This window comes from Monomorium pharaonis, chromosome 6 (assembly GCF_013373865.1).
Source record: "Monomorium pharaonis isolate MP-MQ-018 chromosome 6, ASM1337386v2, whole genome shotgun sequence".
Lineage (NCBI taxonomy): Eukaryota > Metazoa > Arthropoda > Insecta > Hymenoptera > Formicidae > Monomorium > Monomorium pharaonis.
Window position 1 is genome coordinate 18070044 of NC_050472.1, and position 8383 is coordinate 18078426.

The 8383-nt window shown below is 42.8% G+C and overlaps 1 pseudogene; it reads left to right on the forward strand.

The window, feature by feature from the left end:
- The first annotated feature begins 2970 nt into the window (after positions 1–2970).
- Positions 2971–5970, forward strand: LOC118646373 (annotated as a pseudogene).
- The last annotated feature ends 2413 nt before the right edge of the window (positions 5971–8383 follow it).

Genomic DNA, 8383 nt, shown 5'->3' on the forward strand with positions numbered 1-8383 from the left:
AATCATTAATATTATTAAAAGTGATTAAAAATTTCTCAGTCATAAAAAACAATTCTTTTTCAGCAATTTCTTCAAGAACATAATGTAACGTACTTTGCAATAAGAAAAGAGATCTTTCTTTTCTTGCAAGAAAATTTTGCTGCAAAATATGAAGTTAAATCTTTTTTCGAGAATGTAAACTCGCTTTGCAAACTTGCTCTCATAACTGACATGACAAACCATTTAAATATTCTGAATTTAAAGCTGTAAAAGACCGATCAAATAATTTCTCAATTAGTTAGTCATGTCAATTTATTTCGCAGAAAGTTACAATTATTCAAAAGTCAATTAAAAACAATATTCTTCACTTTTTTCCGTCCTGCCAGATTCTCTTCGAAAAATATGGCACAGAATGTAATTTTAAAAAGTATATAAATATAATCGATTCTCTAATAAATCAATTTGATACGCGTTTCAATGAACGCTTCAAAACGCTAAGAAATGATTTATTTCTTTTCGAGAATCCTCTCACTGTGCAAATCGAAAAATAAAGCCTAGAATTTCAGGCAGAATTTGCGATTTGCGACATAATCTTTCTTTGAAAGCACGATTAGAAAAGACAGTTGAGTTCTTCAAAATTTTAGATGCATTGTGTTGTCCACGTCTCCGAAACTTTCATCTTCGAATTTTTTCCATGTTAATAAAAAATATAAATACAGAAAAACGTTCGTCTTTCACAGAAAAGCGATACATCATTATCCTCGTTGATATGAACTATATGATATAATTCTTCTAAATTATCTGTGAATATACTATTCCTTGTAGAATCGTGCAAACGACCCAAAAGATCAAATAAAAATTAATACGTTTCGAGTACAATTTTCTTGCCAAGTCACATACTTTATTATCGTTCTTATTATCATTTAGTTGAATAGGCATAAGGCATAAGGGAAACCACTTAAAAAAAAAACGCGTCAACAATAATACCTCCTGGATGATGTGGAAAGCTATTAACAAAATTACAATTATTACATTATATTATATTATTGTCATTATATGTACATACAAATATGTTTATAGACGTAAAAATAATATTAATAACTTTAATTGTGTGTAAAAATAAAAAAATTATTCACAGCGCAAGAAAAATTTTAATCACGGGAATGGATCCAGGCATATCTATCGCAGGACGCTCCTGAGACACAAGGCCACGCGCGCGATCGGCGGCTCGGCCGTCAAACCTAGAGCGGTAGTGGGGGCATAGCAGGCGGTGCCTCAGGAATCGAAGCGAAATGTGCAACTAATTCCGAGCACTGATGTAAAGTAACCGGTTTCGTCGATCGATGTCAACAAATTCTCTAAATATTGATATTTCGGTTGTTGCAACGATTTCGAGTACACGTACACGTTTTCGAAACGTACGCCGTGCGGACTTTCCAACAAGCTTATGAGTACGTTGGTTTTACCGCAATTCGAGGGGCCGCAAATAATGGCGCGTATAGTATTCGGCAACATCGTGCCATGTTTACACCTCTCCCCATCACCTTTCATTAACCGTAACTTGTCATCGTAATTTGTAACGCAAATCGTCAACGGTTGTCGCACGAATCTCATGTTCTTAGAATATGGTTACAGAGAATGATCGTACACCCTATTTATAGGTGTGCGAAGCCACGCATCACTCAGTATCTAACATGTATCTCATACTATCACATCCTTCCAATATTCTCGATTTAAGCACCGAGCAGTTACAATTCGTGTCAAAGATCGTTCTGTTACGCGAGTACGGCAACTATATCGATCACGTGTGGGATAAGCTTTCGGAACATTTAAAAGCGGATTAAGAGGTTTGAAGCTATCGTCGCTGTAACGAGCATTACAATCAACCGTGGCAACAAACGCACATCGACCAGCACCGTTGATCAAGAATTATAGCGAATGTCAGCTTTCGCGACGAACAAATCGGTAAAAAGCGGGTGCGGTCATCTACTGAATTGCGCTATAAACGCGCTTCCTTTCGAGTTACATATCCCAGGCTATCAGTTTTGCGGGCCACTTGGAAAAACGATTAGCTAGAGGCGATCGGGGTATAAATCCGTTGGACGCGTCGTGTCGCGAACACGACATTGCATATTCTCAGAGCAACGATCTCATCGACACACACGCAGCGGACAAGGTACTCGCCGATAAAGCACGAAAACGCGTAATCGCGAAAGATTCAGCTCTCGGAGAAAGAGCCGCCGTTGCTGCCGTCTAGGCAGCCATGAAAGCCAAGACAAAGATCGGTATAGATGTGAAGAAGAAGACGACGACGAAGAAAAAAAAAGTATACTTCCGGCAGCAAAACGAGGCGGTGCATTACCGATTTTACCAATACTAGGCGCACTCGGATCATTGATAGGCGGAGCGGCCAGCGTGGCAAAGGCGGTGAACGACAAAAAAGCCTCGCGACGTCAGCTTGAGGAGCTGCAGCGTCACAATCACGCGATGAAAGGTCGCGGAGTGTATCTCGCCCCGTACCAAGGTGGGCGAGGGCTGTACTTTGCCCCGTACAAGTATGGAAAAGGTGTAAAACCAAAAAAAAAGAAACATCAAAGAAACGTTAAAAATACCCACGGGTGCGACGACGAACGTACAATTATTGCAACTGGCTATTCGTATGCGTATTCCATATTTCAAAGGAGAGTTTATGCATAACGCGTTACCAACCGTCTAAATGAGAGCGGTATCGTAAACCTAGGCGATGTAACTGGTACTCATAGGGTAGCGTACGCAAAAAGGAAAAATCGCGTTGTGTATTTCGAGTTTCGGCAATCTTAGACCACCTAGAGAACTGGTGCGATACTTTGGAAACAATGTAACAACAATCGAGTATAATCAAACGTCTTACCAAACCTATGATCAAAGTATCTGTGGGCAACTTTGCCTGCTATTTTTATACTCGATTTAAAGACTGACATTGCGCTGTTTAAACTCAGTATTCGTTCAAACATGTCGCTGACGCTTACGCTGAGCGGCAAAAGCAGCATCCTCGCGGCTAGGTACTCTCCAGCCATAGATTTGAGTGACGACTACTACGAGCTAGGTCTAGCGATCTTTGAAACATATAACACGATACCGAACGTGAATGCTTCTAACAATAAATTTTACTTTGGCAGACAACGTGGAGATTACGATTCCCAAGGAACCGTACGAGCTGCATGCCATAAACGAATTTTTGAAACGCGAGATTTCGCAAATACGTCCGTACGAATCAAACTGTCACAACTTTTTGGCAAAAAGGCCCGTTCGTAATCATCGATTGCTCTCGACAAAATGAATCGGTCAAAAGCGCGACCGTGGACGTGCGCTTAGAGTTTGAATGCAAACAGAACGTACCCGCGAGCACCACCGCGTACTGTCTTATCATACACGATCGCGTGGTTTAGTACAACCCATTGACCAACGTTGTGCGCAAAATCACCTAAACGTACCGCCATACTTTTCTCCTGAAATCAATTTGGAGACGATATATAAACCTACAATGCATCGAAGGTCGAACGCAGTCTTCTCGATTACCTATACAGAGACACCGTCATGTCCGTACCAACATTCGTGGACTTGCAAGGTTTTTTCGTTAGAGGAAAGTTTATTGTTAAGGAGTTTGCCGCTCTCGGAGATGGATTTGAACTCTTTTACTACATTTTTCGAAATCCCATGCCATGGCATCGACTCAACAACGTCGACAAATGTCAGGCATCGTGGTTGCTTACGCATCATCATGGATTACAATGGAATGATGGAATAATTTCATATGACATGGCTAAGAAATTGATTACAACGACGCTGACTAAGAACGAAACATCGCCCGTCGTATACGTCAAAGGACACGACAAACGAAAATGGTTGCAGAATTTACTCCTGGATGACGCGAGAGAAGACATATACGTTGAAAAAATTGAGGCACACTATGAAGATATAGGATCTTTAAACAATATGGATGTTACGCATACCTTACGTTGTACACAACATGTGACAAATTGCGCTTTACAAAATGTATTTAAAATATTTAATTAATGGCATTGTCATAAATAAACATATACTCTTTATAAATATATCATTTTTTTCTTATTATCCCCATCCTTGCAATCTGTTTACGTTATTTTTCAGGTTTTTAACGTTCTTTCACGTTCTTTTACGTTTACATTTAACGTTTATTACGTTCTTTACACTTTTTAGCGTTGTTTAACGTTCTTGTACGTTTGTTCACGTTTGTTCACGTTTTTTTCACGTACGTTTCACATTAGTTCACGTTCATTTATATTTGTTTCACATTCTTTTACGTTTTACATTTAACGTTTATTACGTTCTTTACGTTTTTTTTCACATACGTTTAACGTTTGTTCACGTTTATGTGCGTACGTGAAACGAACGTAAATAAACGTGAACGTTAAACGTATTTGAAAAACGTAAAGAACGTAATAAACGTTAAATGTAAAACGTAAAAGAATGTGAACCAAATATAAATAAACGTGAACTAATGTGAAACGTACGTGAAAAAACGTGTACGAACGTTAAACATACGTTTCACGTTCGTTCACATACGTTTCACGTTCGTTCACATACGTTTAACGTTCGTTCACGTTTTACACTTAACGTTTTTTAATGTTCTTGTACGTTTATTTACATTCTCTTAGCATCTTATACTTTTGAATCGAAACATGTTATGACATGTTCGAGATTATTCCCCGAAGGGAGGATATTAAATTTCAACATTTGTCTCTCTTTCTCTTTGAAGAATTTTTCCCTCTCTTTGAAGAATATTCCCTCTCTTAAAAAAAAAATTTCCCCTTCTACCGTAACTGGTAAGTCAGACTATTTTTCATACGATCAGTATTGTATGAACTACTCGAACAAAATGTTCTCCGCCAAAGAAAGCAGCAGTGGTACAAAACGTTGTTACGATACTATGTCGTGTGAGAAGAAATGTGACGCGTAAGTTTGATTTTTGTGAACTCTTATTTTTCAACATTTATATTATTACTTGTAAAATATTATTACTTTTATTTTTCAACATTTATATTATTACTTGTAAAATATTACTTTTATATTATTGCTTTTTCTACAGTACTTTGTCGGAGCGTCGCGCGATTCGCATACTAAGCAGGCGATACCCGCTAACAAATACATGGTACAAATATCTTGAGATTGGCATCAATGTTGGTCCACCTAGTTACGTGGAGATATCCATAGGAGATCATCGGGGGAACGAACTGATAATGTCTTTCGAAACGTGGAAGGGCCTCTAGCAGCGACTGAACGTTCTCAATCTCCTTCGGACTAATTACAAAGACGCAAACAACTTCAAAAACGTTGGACCGTTAACGGCTAGAATTTGTGTGATCAACGACGTCAACTTTATACGTTTAGAATCTAACAACGTACGCATGATAATGACTGAGCCGACCATACGCCGTATGTTCGAGCTTGATGGTTGTATCGAATTAACGTTTGATCGACTACTTAAAATCGTCGATAATGTTGACGTACAGTTTACGCGGTTCTCCAATATCGCGTCCAACATAACAAATCCTGATCAAATACCTAACGCGATACGCACCAGTGACACTTTTGATAAGCATCAGCTCGTCGATTGTGAGCTTCTAGCTTTAGCGTTTAATATTGTAACGAGCCGTTCCTCCGCCACCGTTAAGGCATATAGATACGAGGCCGTTACCCTCCTACCTCGTGTAGTCCCCTCCGCTTATCTCGTCTCCCCGCACATCTCCGCTCCTCTTGTCATCAAACGAGGGCTATAAAAGCCCTCCGCTGGTGATAAGAGAGCAGATCTCCCCGGTCTAACGAACTGAGCCGACCGATCCTCTTAGCGAATTGAGCTAAGCCTCCAGAGCACGCACTGAATGCCGAACTTAACCTAGCACCGGCTTCTTTGTTAGCGCGCACTGAGCGCTTTCTCGCGCCACATAGTGAGTGGCAGACCACCGCCCCGCTCGTCACCCGGATCCCGGTACGCGTACTGAGCTACCGATTCCGACCGCACACGGGGACCCCGCACTGAGGGGAAACCGCTGACGCGGAGGATCATCCACGCGGGATGATTCTCGCTGACAACAACAGATCGCCGAAGCCGAACAGCTGATCGCCGTGGCTGCCGAGCCGAGCTCCGCGCCGCACCGCGCAGTTGCGCACCGCCGCGACCAATCGTAGCGTCGCATCGACCGACCCGGCGAATGGAAGCGCCGCACCGCACCGCGCAGCCGCGACCGTAACACCGCAGCCAATCCGGCTACTGCCGCGACCGATACGAGCGTCGCCTCGCACCGCAGCACCGAAATTATACCGCCACGAGCGCCGTAGTCATCAAGACCGGCCGCTACCGCTGATCGACACGCCGACCGACCGATACACGGGTCGTACGCCCGCCGCAGCCAATCCGGCACCGAAACTCTATGCGCACATGCGCACCGCGACACACGTCGCCACAACGAATCGCCCGCGCCTCGCATAGCGAGATCTTAAATATAAGTTGTATATATTAGAGTAGGGACCCTGTACACATTAGATAGGAATATTGAATAAATCATAGTGTTAAGCTCATATCTCTTGCCTCCGTCATTCACTTAACCAGCCCGCCGTCCGAACCCTGAATTGCCCGCGGCTATCCGTAGCCAATAGTATTCGAAAATTCACGGTTATAATATGTAAGAAAAATTATTACACCAATTTTTGTGTATAAATATAAAAAAAAATAAATATTTGTAAAACTTATATTACCTAATTTTTCTTTATTTCATATATCTTTTTTTTCCTTAATAATAAAAAAATATCGCAAACGAGAGCGTACACAATGAGTGAGTGAGTGAGTGAGAGTGTGTAAAGATGGTGGCGTACGGGTAAGAGCGAGAGCGTGCGAGGGAAGAGAGCGAGAGAACGCGATGGGTAGTATGGGTGTGAGTGAGAACGTGCAATGAGTGTGAGTAAGATCTTGCAGGAATATGTATGTAACGGGTGAGAGCGAGAGCGTGCGATAAGTATGAGTGAGAGAGCGTGCGGGAAAATGTATGTAACGGGTGGGAGCGAGAGCGTGTGATGAATGCGAGTGAGAGCGAGAGCGTGCGATGGGTAAAAGCGATGAATGAGAGCAAGAGCATACGAGGAATGAGGGTGAGAGAGCGAACGAGAATATTGTTGGATGGGAAAGTGAAACTTGCATTTTATATATTTAATACATATATTTTTTTTTAATAATACATTATTTAATAATTAAATTCAAGTATTTTTTTAATTCCAAAACTTCATGATTTTTTACTCATTAACGGTGGCATTTCAAATAATTGATCCCATACATCTGCCAATCCATATTCTCCATATGCATGACTGGGAAAAAAAATTAAATTATTAATTAATCTCTTAATTTAACATTATTTTATATATATATATTGTGATGTGACAGCCGCAGGCTGCTGTCTGTCACAAGGGTCTTAGTGGCCCTTACGCGTTATCATCACGCGGGCCCTGCGTCCTCCCGCTCGGGAACGGATGCAAAAGCGTATTGTCTCGTGTTTTTGTGTATGTGACGTCCCCGTGTACTAATCGTTAAGATTTTTGCGAGCGCTGCATCGTGAGTGCGGCGGAAATTGGTGGCCACAGTGATCGATCTTGTAATTTTTTGGCGTCTCGTCTCGATGGAGAACATTTCCGGAGGTCACCAGGTGAGCGAACAGCGAGGGAATAACGGAGATCCTTTTTGAGCGGGGATCTGCAGGTAATACCGCCCTTATTTTGCCTACAATTCGTGTCGTTCGAGAATTCCGATACTGCCGCCAAATCACGCTTTCAGGATTCAGCGAAGGCGCGCGAGGCCGATGTTCCGACGGGGCGCCTACGAATCTAATCCCGCGCTAGTCCCGGCGGAGATCACGACAATGGGACATCAGTGAACGCCCTTGTCGAGGAGGAAATAACGTTCCGGTGGCGGAGAAGGCGCCCGGCCAGAAAAAAGGAACCTGTTAGAGGAAAGCGCCAGAAATTCCCGCGCATAGGGCCCAACAGTATCGACCACCGCGCCTGGATCGATCAGCCGGCGACGGCGTGCACGCCGCGCCCTGCGCGAAAATCGATTTTTGAAAAATCGACCAATAAGGGCCCGGAGTATCGGAGGCAAGGTGGGGCGCGTCGCCGAGCGGCCCCCGTAATATCCAGAATCCCGCACTCGAGCTGTGGACGTTGTATTGTCTTGTGCGTGTGATCCAGATCCCGAGCTGAGATACCATGTAAGAGGACGTAGGAGCCGGAAACCTCCCGATCCGGACGAGGCCGAGACGAAGGAGCCGGCTTGGTGAGACGACCGTCGTAAATTGTAAAGCCACCGATTTCGCGATTGGGCGACTCACGAAAGTTACGG